A 16,581-nucleotide genomic window follows, 5' to 3' on the forward strand; every position below is an offset into this window, starting at 1 on the left:
CGCGGAGAAAGCAAAATCGACGTGGTAGCGCGTTGTAGCGATACACTTTTCTCCGTAGGCAATATTCATAAATCACCCTTCAGACCGCTCCACTCTTCGTTCTTCACCCTCTCCCATCCCTCTTATATATACGCTTAGAATATAAGCGCCAGTTTTTTTTTCGCGGAAGGGATGCAGTGCCGAGGTCAACTTCCTGTTCGACCCCCCTCACCGCGCCCGCATCTCCTCTCCTCCGGTCCCTCAAAGTCCATCGAAGAAAAGAGAGATTGGTGACCGAGGGGAGGAGGAAGAAAGTTGGAAAGGCGCACCCAAGACGGTAGACGAGGACCAAGTCGAGTTTCGTGCTACGACACGGTGTGTAATATATATACAGGGTGTCCCAGAATTGCCGTACAATCTCTCGTAGGCAGGTAGAAGGAGTAAAACTGAGTCGAAAAGTCCTGAACCATTTTTTTTTATTATTTATAATAAAGGAGTAATTATTGAGTAAATCAGGCCAATCAGCGCAGACCTTTAGCCAGACGCACGTCAGTGAGCCGCGCACCTCGTGTGTGTGAGCGCTCAGTGACGTGCGTATGGCTAAAGGTCTGCGCTGATTGGCCTAATTTACTCAATAATTACTCCTTTATTATAAATAATAGAAAAAAATGGTTCAGGACTTTTCGACTCAGTTTTACTCCTTCTACCTGCCTACAAGAGATTGTACGGCAATTCTGGGACACCCTGTATATACATACATATATGTGTGTTTGTATGTGTGTGTAGTCTCAGATTCTATTAAGATCTCAGTAAGTCTTGTTACACGGGGAGGCCACGCCGCAAATCTCGCAATAAAACAGCCACCGGTATAACACCGATTCGTGGAAGAGAGAAGGAGGGAGAGAGGTTCCCGTCGTCTACCAGCAGCCAACCCGGCGCTATCCCGAGCGAGGACGATGTCGAGCGTTGGCGACGTCGCGCGCGTTCCTCGTACGTAGCGCAACCCCCCGCGGCGCGTTCTAGGGGTAGAATTTATCTCCGGCACGTAGTATTCCGGAAGAGGAAAATCTCTGGTAATCCAAGCTCCGAGACCGCAATTAGCTTTTTAGAATCGTTAACTCTCTAATGCGCTATTCAATCTTCGCCTTATCGAAGTTTTACGCAACAAAGTTTGAGACTTACCGAGAGTATGTTTTATTTTTACACATAAATGTGTGCGCGTGTGTGTAATATTATATATTACACAGTCTGAAAAGAAGCGGAAACAATTGAGATTTAAATTTTCGGGAGCACAGAGTTGACAGCTCGTCTACTTTGAATGAAATCGAGCGATTATATTACAAGCGTTTTACGTGGCACACGAAGGAAGCAACGAAGATGCAATATCCTTCTTTCATATTAACGTGCGAAATTCTCACGTTCCTGAGCTCCGTCTTCCGCGGAATGCCGATTATGGGGAACCAACTTGAGTATTGCCAGTGAAGAGCAAGAGAGAGAGAGAGAGAGAGAGGGCGCGTCGACCGTGAGGAAGGGTCGTTCTCCAAACCAAGGAGAGGGTCCGAAATCAATCAAAACATTAATTGAAAGAGCCGAGAAGACAATGGAGCTGGGCCGGCTAAGGCGGTAGGTATGGACGGTCTTGATAATCGAAAGATATCCTGGCCAATAGCCGCCGCTAACCCGCCAGAGCGGCGAACGAGTTGGTTAAAGGAACTTTCCTTCGGGGCTTCCTTTTCGTGAACGGGAAAATTCGCGGCACGAAGTCCCGCTGCCCGAGTAAAAGAAGGGGTGGTAGAAAAAAAAAAAAAAAGAAAAGCGAGCAGAAAACGAAAAGGAAAAAAAACCACGAGGAGATAAAAAGAATTGCAACGATAAAATAAGATTCTTTTTTCTTCATTGTTGTTGCTTTTTCTCTTTGTGTAAATAAACATCGTTTATGTAATTTATCGTCGATATGGTTTCGCCGATCGCTCGAAGGGAATTTTCGTGAAGCACCGTAACGAATTCGATTATTCGATATCGAGCGCCCGATCCGACGCGCCGCAGTTTAGCCGGCTGCGCGGCGAGTTAATGAACGCGCTTTCTATTCAATTGTTGATCGGTATTATTAGTACGGCGAACGTTAGCGCTTTATTAATTAACAAATCGATTTCGGTCGAATGCTAATTATTCAGCATCGCTCGGCATTCGGTGGCACTGCTTAATGGTTCTTTAATGAGAGGAGCTAATTGTACGAGGTGCTCAATAGCGTCGCGCACCAAGGAGCCAGTCGTGAGCCAATGAAACTTTTAACGATCGATAAAAAGAATGTTGCAGAATTCTCGCCACAGCGACGTCCCGCTATGTTTCCCGCGCCCCGGATCCGAATTTGCGATCTCCGAAATATCGTAACTCCTAGAGTCCTATTACCTATCATACCGTTCTATATCGTTGAAAAAAACTGTTTCTTTACTTTGTACAGTTGAAACACACACTGAGGCAATGTGACTCCAGTTACCCAAGTTATTTCGGAAAATCAGATTCAGTTTTCGACCCTCTGTATATCCTCCATTCCGACATACTTGGCACAAAGATATTCCAGGGCGGCACGTGCGATATCCTAAGTACACACAACCCTCCCTCCTGCCTGTTTCGGCCGTTCGTTCGGTTGGAGAAAAATCTCACGGATAAAGGACATCGGGGCCGACGCCCAGAAGGACGCGGCACTGCCACCTGGCGGTTTGCCCAAGGACCCACGAGAAACTTCAATCGCCGTAAAAGCGACCCCTCCGAACCTAAGGAACACGATAGAGAGAAAAGAGAGTAGAATGGAAGTGAAGTTAGAGAGAGAGAGAGAGAGAGAGAGACAAGAGAAGTGAGGCTATCAAAAGAGAGAGAGAAGTAAAAGTTAGTAGCTCGACCGAAGACGGACAGAGATAGAGTCTCGGAATGGGTTGATAGGCCGGGAAAGTTACGGGGGTTCGAAGCGCGGGGAGGAAGACAAGGCGCGATGGTCAAGCTCGCGAGATACACGTTCGGCGATGCCGACTTAAGAGGATTACATTTGATATTTCGATCGGGCAAAGTGGCTTTTTATTGGACATTCGCCGCGGAATTATCGCTGACTCGTGTCGAAAGGCATTACGCGCGCGCCCCGGTGTTATTAAATTATAGCAGCAGCCCCTGCTAACACGCTATAATGTCCAGGAAATGAGAAAACGCGGTTGTGAGAGACGACTGTTTTGGCGAGACGGAGAAAGGGAGAAAGAAGAGAGGGGGGAGACTTTTACTTTTCGAACGAATATTAGTTTCGAGACTTATTTCATCAGTCATATTATTATTGATACACGCAAGTAGATTTTTATTATTAACATTGCATCATGTGTTTTCAACTCTTATAAAACAATTTATTTCTATCATAAAATTTGTATTATAACCCATCATTTGTTTCACACGCTAGACACTATTAAAATAATTATAATATCAACTATAGTTTGTTTGTAAATGTGTGCGAGAGGAAAGGAAATATATTGCCGTATCGAGAACCGATAATAACTCGCTCCGTTTCTGTGACAGATAGGCCAACGGTGAGGGAATTTTTCGAAATAACGGAACGAAAGACGATAATGGCTCACTTTTGACTTAGAAACAGAGAGCAGTCGTGGTAATAAACCGGGTAAAATAACGGGTCTGGCATCCACGGGTGCTCCTCTTTTAGCCCGCGAGGCTAATTAGCCGCAGCAATTTGTTGGTGCGAAACAAACGCCTGGTCTCGAAAACGTCTCTCTTCTCTCCTTCTCTCTCTCTCTCTCTCTCTCTCTCTCTCTCTCTCTCTCTCTCTCTCTCTCTCTNCTCTCTCTCTCTCTCTCTCTCTCTCTCTCTCTCTCTCTCTCTCTCTCTCTCTTTCTCTATCTCTCGTTTCTATTCGTTTCGTTTTAGTTTTCTCGATTTATCCGCGCCACGGGTGATCCGCGAGCCGAGCTGTGCTTACCTACCTATCTCCTCCTATCGGAAGCGAACTTCAAACGAAATAATTAAGTGATTCTCTTTAGCTGGCCGACTAACGAGCCAGCCGCCGGCTGAAACTAGTGCCAATTATCGGCATTCAAACGGACGAGTACACGCGGGTGGCCGATAGTTGAGTCGCTCTTTTGGCGGGACGTCGAGACGGTGAAGGAAGAAACGGAAAAAGAGAAAAGAGAGACAGACAGACAGAGAAAGAGAGAGAGAGGCAGATTCGTTGATGAAGAGGAAGACTAGAATCTTCGTGAAACAGGATAGGATGCTCCTCCGAGCAAACAGTTAGCTTCATTATTTCGACTTCAACCAAGACCTCCGACAACATATGGGAATAAAACACGTTATGTGACCACGTGAGGCGGATACATCTGTATCTTATCTGTTGCTCAAAAAGAAAAATATTAAAGAAGATAGTAGTATTTCCGGTTCTCTTTTAACGAACAACCTCGTCGCGATGCTACATTCTCCACTAGAATTTTCTTCTTAATTTCTTAATCGGCTGTGAAGCCTTCTGATGTTCCACGCTCGATATTTCGCTCTAATTAGGCTTCTAATTAAATTTTAGCTGAATAAATAGAGGACGCTCTTTACGCGTAAGATCTTTGTTAGCGGTGTATAAAATTTTTTTAGAAATACATCTCGGTGAAATATATATTTCAGCTTAAAAACTAATACAAACAGAAAAATTAATTTCATTTTGAAAAATTCAAAAAAGAAAATTTTATTTTAGAAAAGAAGGTTAAGTTTTTTTTTACTTTTTACTTATAAATCGTTTAGTTAGACTGCAGATCTTATGTGTGTGTGTGTGTGTATGTATATATATATGTGTATGACAAAGATGTATTTATAGTTTGCTTATCTCATAATATAGGCTTTGAAATAAATTCCGCGTAGCTATATAATAACGTGCCATTCCAGATGAATCGCTTGCGAGATTGCACCTAGCGCTAATCTTCGTGAAAGCTTTGTCACGCGCTACAAGCGGCTCGCTCCTGTATATTGGATGACGATATCTCGAAAACGATTCATACATAGTGCATTATGTTATCTCAAGGCATCCCTCTGAAATTTCGCTGTAAGACAGTTCAATAAAGAGATGTGTCCATATATCGCCTTAAAAATAAATCAATTTATCTTCAAACTTGAAAGGTTTATAGTTGTGTAGCACAAAAAACTTTTTGTTTCATATTTGTCAAAATAACACTCAAAAATTAAACAAAGTTTCAAACTATATCGATCAAAATTTGTCATATATATATTGTGTCATATTCAAAATATTTTGTCTCTCCACTTAAAACCAAGGTTTTATATTTGATTTACAAATTGTCGAAAATAATGATTTATATACATATATACATGTATATATATATAACACATTCTTTACATATATATATAACACATTCTTCACAAAAATAAGCTTTTTGCACCAATCTATATGTAAAAACAATCTATATCTAAAAACATCAAAGCTATTCTTGCAAACTTCTGTTGTAACGATTTTCGCTTCGTTCGTTAATTACACGTGATATCGATGATAAAAGGAGGCATTTTACGTGGTCGCGACAAATTCAATTTCTTGAAATAACACTCGAGAGAGGTATAAGATAAATATAATTTCATCGAGGGCGCGCAAGCTATATAATTCTTTTTTTTTTTTTTTATTGCGGCGGTTAATTAAACGTCTCAAGGATTGGCATCGGAGTTAATCGCGTTCCCTCGCAGGCGCACTCTCTGGTTGCGATAATATCGCGCCGTTACGACGATTCGACGGGACAAAGAAATCGCGAAGTAAGGCAGCTATGCGAATCATTTCTAGGGATGCAGTTAATCCGCGTCGATAACGGCAACCCTACAACGGAATCGCCTTAAAACGCCACCGGTAATTGGAACAGACGTCGCGTCGGTCGATGAGAGATGGGACACTCGCGCGGGATGCAAGTGCAAGAAGGGGGTGAATGATTGTACACACACACACACACACACAAGTATACCAGCGCGTGCTTATCTGCCGGGCTAAAAAGCAAGACAGTTTATAATTAACGCGAGACTCTCACGCGACTTCTTTAGCAAATGCACGTTCATTTATACATCATCTATATACGTTACGAGCTTATCAGCACTTCTTTTTTTTACTTTTTTCGTTTTTCTTCTATCCTCTCATCTCACTCCTATGCATTCTCCCACGAAAAAATATATTTCGTACAAATATCACGTTACAAGAATCGCGAGGATCGAGATTGATATCGCGGTAAACGCAATCTATCACTGAGCTGAATAATTAGATTCCGATCCTTTACAGAGGATCCTAATCAAATCTCGACGCGATCTAAAGTTCTCATCAAAGTCTCATTCTATTTCCCATCCGTCCATCTCTTTCTCTCTCTCTTTCTCTCCCTCTCTCTCTCTCTCTCTCGCGCGCGCGCTAATCTAATCGCAATCTCCAATCGCACTCACCTGGCAACAATCGCTGAGAGACGGCAAAGGCTTCGTGCGAGTAGCAGCCGCTTAAGCTCCTCGCATCACGTGGCACTGCACAAGACGCACGAAACGGCCACTAACCCCATCCGCGCGGTCTTACTCTGTCGATCGATCGATCGATCAATCAATCTGCAAAGAATTTCTTCACGCGACAAATGTTTTTCTACAATTGTCTTGTGCGCGCGATCCCCCTTAAATAAATTTTGTCCCCGATTGAACAGAACACGTCTGTGAAAAACGTGTGTGTTGTGACGCGATGGTCCGCCGAAAATATCACGAGGCCGCCGCTTCAGCGGTCGGCTGTGAACTGCCGAGTGCCGCGTGTGGCCACAGCACGCTACCGAGAGTGATAAACCCCTACCAACGGGTTGCCGAGCCACCCCATCGTTCCCCCACTCCGTGGTTCGCGGTGCCGCGCGCTACCCCTACGTGTTCTCCCCACCGCGTCGCGAATGCCACCACCAGCAAGCCACCGACACGTTACTCTCTCGCGCGCTCGCGCGTTTTCTCGTTCTCTCCTTCGCACTTTCCGTCTTTCACCCGTATTCCTTCATCCCTCCACCCCCGACTCGCACGATTGCGAGCGTCGATCCTTCAACCATCCGCGCTCTACCGCACAATTTAACCCCCGCGCGGCATCACGCCGGATGCACCCCCGATTCGGGATAGCGGCGGCCGCACTCCAGTCGATTAGGCGGCGCGTTTAGGACACGAGTTATGAGCTCTCGATTTCCAGCGGCAAACGAGCGAGCGTGGCAGAAGGAGGGGAGGGGGAGGGAGGTGAAGAAACGTGCCGCTTACGACACCCACGCGAGAAGACGACGCGAAGACGACGACAAATGCGAGAGAATATCGATTATATTCCACGCTTTTGTCGGTATGTTTGTTTCTTTTTAATTTAACGCCCGTCGACGTTGAGGATAAAAAATCGACTTTTGTCCGGGATTCGATAAGGGGCGCGAGCGAGTGATCGTAATCACGATTGAACGGGGGATTTCAATTATCGGCGGTTTATCATAATGAATGCGTAATGAATCGATACTCCGTCTCGTCGATTTAATCGCCAACGTGACATAACGCAGTAATAGAGAGCGAATGATTAAATCAAGAAAGCAACGATTGATTAAAATTGCTCTTGAGTCTTCTTTCACTTAATGTACTTTTTCTAGTGTCAATATTTTTCGTGCTAAAAATATCAATACACAACATTCTCGCCAATGCATCAGAAAGATGTTAAATAATTCAGATAGTTTCTTGTTTCATCGGAAAGAGAAGAAACTCTTATAGCAAATGCGTAATAGACTCGCGGTCTAAAAAAATTAATAGACTCGTGTCTGCAAAACAATCTTTGAAGCACGCAAACGTCATATTAAAAATAACACTATTTTTGTAACTCACGTATTGGACCAAATAAAAATTTTACTAATAAAATACTTTTGTCTAATTATTTTTAATTGCACGTTCGCGTGTGTTGATTTATATTATATTCTACAAATTAAATATTCTATTTGAGGAACATTGAGAAAAACAGATAAATGCGCATATTAAACAACATAAAGTGCAGGAAAATATATGCATTACATATCATAGAATGTGCGAATTATCAGAAAACAAGCTAATTATAAACTGATGAATTAGCTGACAGCTAAAACCGTATAAGCGCTCGGTAAGGATCGTTGTAATGAACGATCGCGCGTTCGTCGATGGTCGTGAAATAGCTGCGAAGGATTAACCTCCGGCGTGGCGCGCGTCTCTCTCTCAACGGGATATCCCCAGAATCACCCCTACGAATTCCCTACCATTCCACCTACACGCGAGCCATCGTAGGGATGGCATATCCCCTCCGCGCGCTCGCGTCCCCTACTCCGCGTTGCGCGTTCTACCACCCCTACGAAGCCACACCTCCCATTACAAAAATTACACCGGTCGCTGATTTAGTGTTCTGCGTCGATTCACGGTGGCGCCCGCGCGCGACGATGGGGGGCAAGGGGGAACACGAGCAAGGAGCCGCGCGCGAGGGTGGGGACGTAAGTAATGAAAGGGTTGCCGCCGGCTTCGAGAATCACGGAATCATTCGCCAGATTAAATTAGAAAGGCTACGACCTTTTTTCCACTCCCATATCCACCGGGCCGACGAAATGGATTAAGCCGTGTTTATCGCCGCCACCGCTGTCGAATGGTCTCTTTTAATTATCGACTGATTTATGACGTCAGAGCTATCACAGCGCGGGAAGTTCGAGTTACCTTTCAGGAAGTAAACCAGAAAAAAAAAAAAAAGTGATCTTATCTGACCTTTCATGTTTATATTATCCCTCGCGTTAATCTTGGCGACGTTATCAGAGAAAATAGGAGTAGCTTCTGTATTTTCAACGAATTTCCAAGGACACTCATAAAAAGTATTTTACACCGGATGGTCTCTCGAGAGAAAGAGAGAGAGAGAGAGAGAGTAGTGAGATAAGTTTCAAGTCGACGTTCTTCAAACCCGAGGTTTAGAGTTGAAGAGTTGTTTAATATTGAAAATTAAAGAGCTACGGCGAATATAAGTTTCGAGAATGTAAATAGCTAATAAAACTTCATTTGCCAATTAATCTCAGGTGCGCTTTACTTTAACAGAGATTTAATTGGCGACTTAATTATCTAGTTATTGAATGTCGTAAATTAAAAACGCGCACGCCCGCGCTTATCAAGATGTTTAATACTGAGAAAATCGAGAAGAGCTATGAAAGGAAAGAAAATGACTCTTCCCCGTTCTTTCTTCATCGAGCAACTGTACCTATGTAATATCAAGCGAGAGTCAATCGCACGGGAAATCTCTAGTCGATGAAAAATGCTCTCCGCGTTCTCTCCGTCGCGAATCCAAAATCGCCATATACGACGTTCGATAATAGTTCTCCCACGAGTATCGCGAGTCGCGCGTTTCGAAAGCTTGCTTCTTCGCGCGAGGGAGAAAGCGAAAAATAAGAGAGAGAGAGAGAGAGAGAGCTCTGAAGTCACAAGAAACAAGATAGAGCGAGAAGAGAATCGAGAGAGTGCGCGCGCGCGTGTGTGTGTGCTGCAGGACGAAGGGCAAGAGAGGAGGAACAGAGAATGAAGGAGGAGGGTGCGCGGGTCGGAAGAGGGGGATGGGGAGCGTACTAATCACTTCTACGGACTTTAATGGAGGTTTTCTGTACGCCGTCTACTTTGTCCACGACTTATACTACTTCGAACCCCGTTGGAGCTCGGCGCGGAGCATTTGATAGAAAAAGCGGGCGGAAAGTAGCGTTACGTGTATTAAACTAAGCGGCACTCTCGCCGACCGCGCTCGCGATGCCCTTATCTCGCGAAAAAGCATTTAACGACGCAACGCGCCGCGCCGGCGCGACGATAAATTCCGCGTCGAACATGAAGAAGGCGACGTGTTACAATCCTCCGTGCCCGTTTCTGCCAATTTATGATAGTAATAAAAATATAATTGCTTCTCGAAAACAGTATTATTCTCCATTTAAATTCCATCATCGGATTCGAGGAAAAAAACAGTTGCCAAAGTGTATTAGCAATGATGTTACGGACGTGGACTATTTTTTATAACGTCAAAAAAATCTTACACGTGCGGATACGTTGCGCAACCTTCCGAAAAAAATTCAAACAGCTTTTACGTACAATCATACAATTTACATTTTAGTTTTTTTTTTATAAATATTCCAAGAGACGTGTGTCACGTATCTCGGAGACCCGAAATAATCCAAATTCGGCGCCCATCTGTCCTTTGCACCTGCGCGCGGAAATAACCGCTGGGGATGCTGCGGATTTAGAATGACGCAGCCCGACAGCATCGACGCTCGCACGGCGCGGATACTAAGAGCTTTTCTGGAAGAGCAGGGCTCCATTAGCCGACTCGCCTGTCTTCTGAGTCCATTACAAGATGAGCCGCCATCCTCCCGAATGACCTTCCCCACCTATCCGACCGCCCAACTCCCTTTCCAACTACTCTCTCACTGACACGTTGCAATCTACACACATTGCTCGTAGATACGCAAACTCACTCGCTCGTCCCACCACCGTGTCTCTTGCTATCTCTTTATATGTATTGTATATATACGTGTATATATATATATATATATATATATATATATATGTATGTATATATGTATCGCGCCAGACCGTAAACACGATGCAATTTAAAAGATCAATCCTGTTCTTCGACCACGTAAAGGATGGCCACGCGTTTCTGAAGACTCGACGAATGCGAACGAAGACCGACCGCACTCAAATCTTGCGCGGGACCATTTTCCAGAATTGAAGCAGCGTTGCAATTGAATTTTCTCTCTCTCTCCCTCTCTCTCTCTCTCTCTCTCTCTCTCTCTCTCTNCTCTCTCTCTCTCTCTCTCTCTCTCTCTCTCTCTCTTTCTCTCTCTCTCGCTCTCTCTCTCTCGCTCTCTCTCTCTCTCTAAATATACACTGTTTTATATAAAATTCACACTTTACGCTAGAATATTACACGGTTTAATTCGCATTAATAAGCGGATTTCAAACTGATTTTATAAGCGGATTTTGAGATATATTAATTGCATTGTTAATATTTTAACGTATTAATTTTACTTCGCCATTTTAATACGTTATTTATTTTAAACAGATTCATTGAGTGAAAATTTAAATCTCTAAAATTTTGTCCAAACGATTGCCGTGGCAATGGGCCTACGTTAACGCTCATCTCAATGTGTACATTGGGATATAAAGATTTCTTCGCGCGAAAAGAAGAAGAAAAAGAAGTAGGAGAAGGAGAAAGAGGAGAGAGAGCCGCGAATGCCGTGCCAGATGTACTTAAACTAAGAGCGCCGCTCTGCCGCGGCGTCCCCTGATTTATTCACTCCGTGAAATTTTTACTCCCTCCGCGCCGGGCCTCCGCGGGCCTTCGCCTGCCCCGACCGACATACGTCTTTGGAGCGCTACGCGCACCACGGGCCATCCCGAGACTTCCCCGGATAGACGCTGCCGCGTCTCCAAGGTATTCCCGAGTCGGCAGTACTTTTCGAATAAGTAAAATTCTTCGAAAAATTCTACTTCGCTTCCGTAAAATTCGTCGTTTGTGTTGCTCTCCGTCGAACGTTTCGCGTAACGAATTTAATGTTTCAATATTCTCCGAGAATATGCGATTTTAGTTTAATGTAATAAGTGTTTTTTACAATCCGTAAGAAAAGGACGTGAGAAAAGTGATCGATTAGAGATATCATTGACGTTTCCTCGTCGTTTAAAAAGTGAAGAATAAGCGCGCGACGAATATAAGTAAGTCCCCAAAGAATAAGCACGACTGTTCAAATAGCTCGAGTTTGAGTGTGCAGCTGCGGTCCGTTCTACGGGCAATCACTTACCCGGTTAATGCATTACTTGCGAGAGAGTGTACGAGCACTCACGCGATTACATACTCGCCAAGTACTTCTCGGTCGCGTCGCGCGGGATTCTTAATCGCGGTGTCATCGGCGATGCGCGATCGCAAATCGCGCGAGATTCGAAGAAATGAGATACGCGCGTATCTCCTTTTCGAGTTTGCAAAAATCTGTCTTGAAGAACAAAAGAAAATGAGGAAAAAGAGAACGGATACTGTCCTGTCTCCTCGAGATTCGTGCGAGTCGCGAAGCGCGGAATAATGGAGCATCGGGTGGGTATTTGCGAGACAGTAATGAATAAATTGTTGAACGCGCGTCTGTACATAGCGACGGTACCGAAAAGCCAGGCAGCCAAGCAACCAGGCAGGCAGGCAGGCAAGCAAGCAAGCAAGCAAGCAAGCAGGCAGGCAGGCAGGCAGGCAGGCAGACAGATAGGCGGGCAAGCATGTGGGTGGATGGATATTGCTTAGCTCGCGAGACCAAGGAAACCTCTCTTTCCTATATTATTCTCCCCAACCTCTCAGATCTCGTTCAGCGACTGCGCCGAGTGACGCGCGCGAGCGTTCAAGTACCGTAAACTCGAGTTATCTCGTTCCACGGTGTGCTTCCACTTGTCCCGTTGCGGAAAAAAACGCACGCGGGTAATCCTTCAACTGTTAACGCAGTCAAGCTGTTTTGCGATAATTATCTGTTTGCTCGCGCGAAGGGAGCGATTCATTAACGAAAGCGGCGAGAGTTGAATTCGCAATGCGGACGCGTAATCGCGGATCGCTTCGCGAATTCGACGACGTCGATCTATCGTGCGCGATTATCGAAACGAGCGAGTATAATAGTATAATCCGCCCTTTCCCGACACGACGACGTATATGCGCGGGATTAAACGCGCGCTCGCGCGAAACCATCGCCAGCCGAGACGGGGGGGTGAGGGGGGGGGGCAACACTCGCAACGCGCCATAGGCGGTAAACGAACGAGATATATATCACCGATCTATACTACTCGTCGCCAATTGCCTTATTGACATTAATAAAACGAGCCGGATGCGAACCGACGCCTAATGTCATCGAAACGTCCGTTGTTATGTGTGTGCGCGCGCGCGCTTACTATCCCGTAACGAAGGAAATTGTAATATTGGATTGACGCAAGTTGAACATTTCCGTAATTCATTGTAACACTCTGAGCTCTGTAACTTTTTTAATCCCATTGCGTATCGCTCTTAAGTGCGCGCGCGCGGTTAAGATTATAAATACCAGAGTTGAAGAGTTTCCAACAACTTATATATTTCTCGATGAGAGATGGAATGCTCCGCACTACTCGAGCATTGAAATATATTCCAGTTCGATAAGTATGATAACGAGCAACATTATCGGGCGCGCGCAACACCCACCGTTGCGCCGTGCTTTTATCCGCGAACTCAACATCTCAACGGCTGAAATGTCACTTAAGTTCGGGTACAAGCAAGATAATAAAGAGAGCAGTGGCGAGAAGAGAAAGGACGAGGGAAGAAGCGCCCTCCGGCGCGCGAGAAACCGAAAGGTCGGTGGAAAAGCCGAAGGGGAAGGATAGAACGTGCAAAGGGGGATCGAAGGACGAAGGGGGTCGAGCGATATTTCACCAGTTTCGCGTGCGGGCGAACTTTAATAATATTCGTTCCATCAGGTATGGTCGGCCTCATATTAAGTCGGTCCGCGCGAACGAGGCGCCGTCGGAGAATATGATGAGTATGGAGGACAGAGGGGGTGAAGTGAGGAGAGAAAAGAGGACGCGTGAGGTGGCACGACGACGGAGAATGAGGAGGTGGTGAAGAGGAGAGGAGAGGAAGAGAAGGAGGAGGAGGAGGCCGTGCAGAAGGGTCGAAGCGGGTAGAAGCGGGAGAGCGCGGAATGAGACGTGTAATAAAGTGAGTTTTTAATTTCCAGCAGTGCCGGTGGTTGGCCCCCGCGGGTTAGGAGCCCACGAGTTCGCCCCGTTGCCCATGCCCCGGACTCGCGGCCCCTGTCGGCTAGTATTACTAGATAAATCACCCAACAGGCAATAACCGCCCGTTGCCCCCCTCTCGGGTCCCGCTCTCGTTCGCCGGCTCGCTACCCACCTTCGGATCTCTCTGCCACCACGACAGCACTGATACCGTTCGACGACGCGAACACCGTCTGCGTCTCGCACGGAGGAAGTGAGATTTCACGCCGATTCTTTTCCTCATTTGTGTTATTCTCTCGATCTCAACTTCACTTTTGTTGTTACCGATTGTTGGTTATTTGTGTTTGTCAGACGCGGTAATATATATTTTTTGTCTACGTTAACACAAGAATTTAGATAGAAGAGAAAAAGTTAAGATAAAATTGAGGACTCGATTGTTTACAAAAACATTTATAAATTTTGCAAATGTATCTTGTATTATTTTTTCTTATCTTGTAAACGATTTGCTTACAAAATGATGCGGTTTTCATTACAAAAACAAATTCTGAATAAGCTACTGGAAAAAAGAAAGTACGTTTTTTTATTTAATATAACTTAATACATTGTTTTTTTTTTTTTTTTTGTAGCTGAATGTTTGCAGCTGTTCTTTACTTGATATACAAACTTCTTTAACGAGAGGAAAATCCATGAAATCTCAATCATGTAAACGCGGGATTTAATCAAATTTTTTTTTTTATTTTTAGCTACCGTTAAAACTTTGTCCCACGATAGTGGCACGTGCACGCACAAGAATGCGCATTTAATCGCTAACACTCCTTACCACGAGGTCTTCATTTATGTTAATCAAGCGTTCTGCAAACGTTTGCATCTAGTGTTTTAACGGCGTCGGATTGTACGTATCTTGAGGATGCTGCGAAGCGTAATGACGCTTATGATCAGACGATAATAAACGCAATAGAATTACCATAATTATGGCAACATTACCGGCGCACAATATTATCTTACTGATAGCATAATGCGCGCGCAAACTTAGACAAGCTTCTGCGGAGACAGACAACTAAAATTCCTAATAGGGAGAGAAGGAGAGAGAGAGAGAGATCTTCCACGTTCACATTACATTAAAAGTATTATGTATATAGCAATAATAACACTCAAACTGCAAAAGTTTTTTTCAACTTCTATCTGCAAACCAGGGTCGTTTGTGTCCTACTGTATTTCTCTCTATGTTAAAGTTTAGAAAACTTCTGAGAAAATTTACGTAGTATCTTTAAAACTTCTACCTTTTACAAATCAATCAGAACATTTTGAAAAAAATTAATTTGTTTAAATAAAGTTTTTACTCGAAATGTAGTTTTGTTTAAAAAAATCGTAACTTTCCAAGAAATTGATCGAATTGAAAAAAATACTTAAATTGAAGATAAAGATTGCAGTTTTCATTTTTTAAAATCATGCTATTGCATTTTATTAAATATTTTGGATTTTTTTTTGTCACTGTGGCTGTCGAAGTTGTAATGGAGATCTGAAATTTGGCAGTTACGTTCCCTTTCTATACAACTATTTTTAGGGCGAGGTCAGACCCTTCTCTCTCTTTTCTCATCTTTAAGTTATAGATGCAAGTAGATTTTGCGCGGACACGAATGACTTTGTGGTTTGTAGTGTAAGGGATAATAATAATAATAATAATAATAATAACCATTTAAACGCGACTTTTGATATGACAAAAACATGTTGACAAAACAACATGGTGACAAAATGTTCGAAACGATATTTTCAAATGTCCACGATACGGAGCCGTATAATTTTGTCAGAACGTAAAGTAAATAAAAAAATTTTGTCACGACGTAAAGTTCTATCCTGCTCCGCTGTGAGACTCCCGAAGGATAACCTAAGAAAATACAAAAACTCCCTCGGGGGGGAGCGTTACGGCTGGCGCTCGTAAGTTTACCGCCGCCGACAAATTAATGTCCTCGGATTACGGAAGCGGACCGCAGGGAAAGATTTCCGTCGAGGGCCGTCGAAGCCGTTTTCAAAATTTACTTCAAACCGCGGTTACATCCGCATCGTCCCGTATCGTATCCCTTCGGTTTGTTCGCGCGCGTTATTGTGAAACGTCTCGGCCCCTTTGATTATCTCTGATGACTCATTGCGATCACCTCACGCGCACCGTACCGGTCCAGCAGAACTGAGAAAATTTCTAACTTTTCTCCCGTCAAACATTTGATAAGTAATAACTATAATCTCTGAAGAACAATATGGAAATTATATTCTAAGGCTTTATTTTTAACACCGAACTTGTTTATAAAAAAAGACTGGCAAAAAAAAAGAATTTTATTTTTCACGCAAATTTGTTTTCATCAGAAAGCGCTGGAAACCTTCCAAAAGATTTCAATTAGAAAACGGATTAACGATATTCGAATATGGATTGAATTGATGCGGCCGTGCGACGCAACGAAGAGAGGCACGAAAGCGTGCGGATTAACTACTTTAATGCGGCACTTCCTGTCTACGGCGGTCATGCCGTGAAGCCGCGGTCTGGCAACTTGACTCTGAACTTGCTGAGAAAGCAGAGAGCACATCTGGAACGTATCTCTCTCGCGGTATCTCCTCTGCGTTCTCGACCTCTTGTTTTCTTTCTCACGGTCTCTGTTTTCGCTTTCTTCTTGCATTTCGACATTTACACGCTTTGGCCTTGCACGCTAGCACGTCGAAAGTCATCGCGTCGCTGTAATAGCACGAATATTCTTGTCGTACGTGCACAACAACAGAAGAATTCTAACATCACGCTCTCTCATCACAAGTATATTAGCGAGAGTATTTTAAAATCTATCTTGTGTATATACATAC

The 16,581-nt window shown here is 44.1% G+C and overlaps 1 protein-coding gene across 2 annotated transcripts in view; it reads right to left on the reverse strand.

Moving 5' to 3' along the window:
* LOC109857605 (LIM domain only protein 3-like) overlaps positions 1 to 16,581 on the reverse strand; it is a 54,519-nt gene that overhangs the window by 17,230 nt on the left and 20,708 nt on the right. The window contains exon 1 of one of the 2 annotated variants that reach the window (XM_020434089.1): positions 6,433 to 6,695. The exons of the other annotated variant lie outside the window; for it this stretch is intronic. The gene's annotated coding sequence lies outside the window, so the exon portion shown is untranslated. Of the gene's footprint in view, positions 1 to 6,432; positions 6,696 to 16,581 lie in introns of those variants that run through there. 2 annotated transcript variants of the gene reach the window in all.

The sequence above is a fragment of the Pseudomyrmex gracilis genome, unplaced genomic scaffold (assembly GCF_002006095.1).
Source record: "Pseudomyrmex gracilis isolate BER0280 unplaced genomic scaffold, ASM200609v1 scaffold_166, whole genome shotgun sequence".
NCBI classification, from domain to species: Eukaryota; Metazoa; Arthropoda; class Insecta; order Hymenoptera; family Formicidae; genus Pseudomyrmex; species Pseudomyrmex gracilis.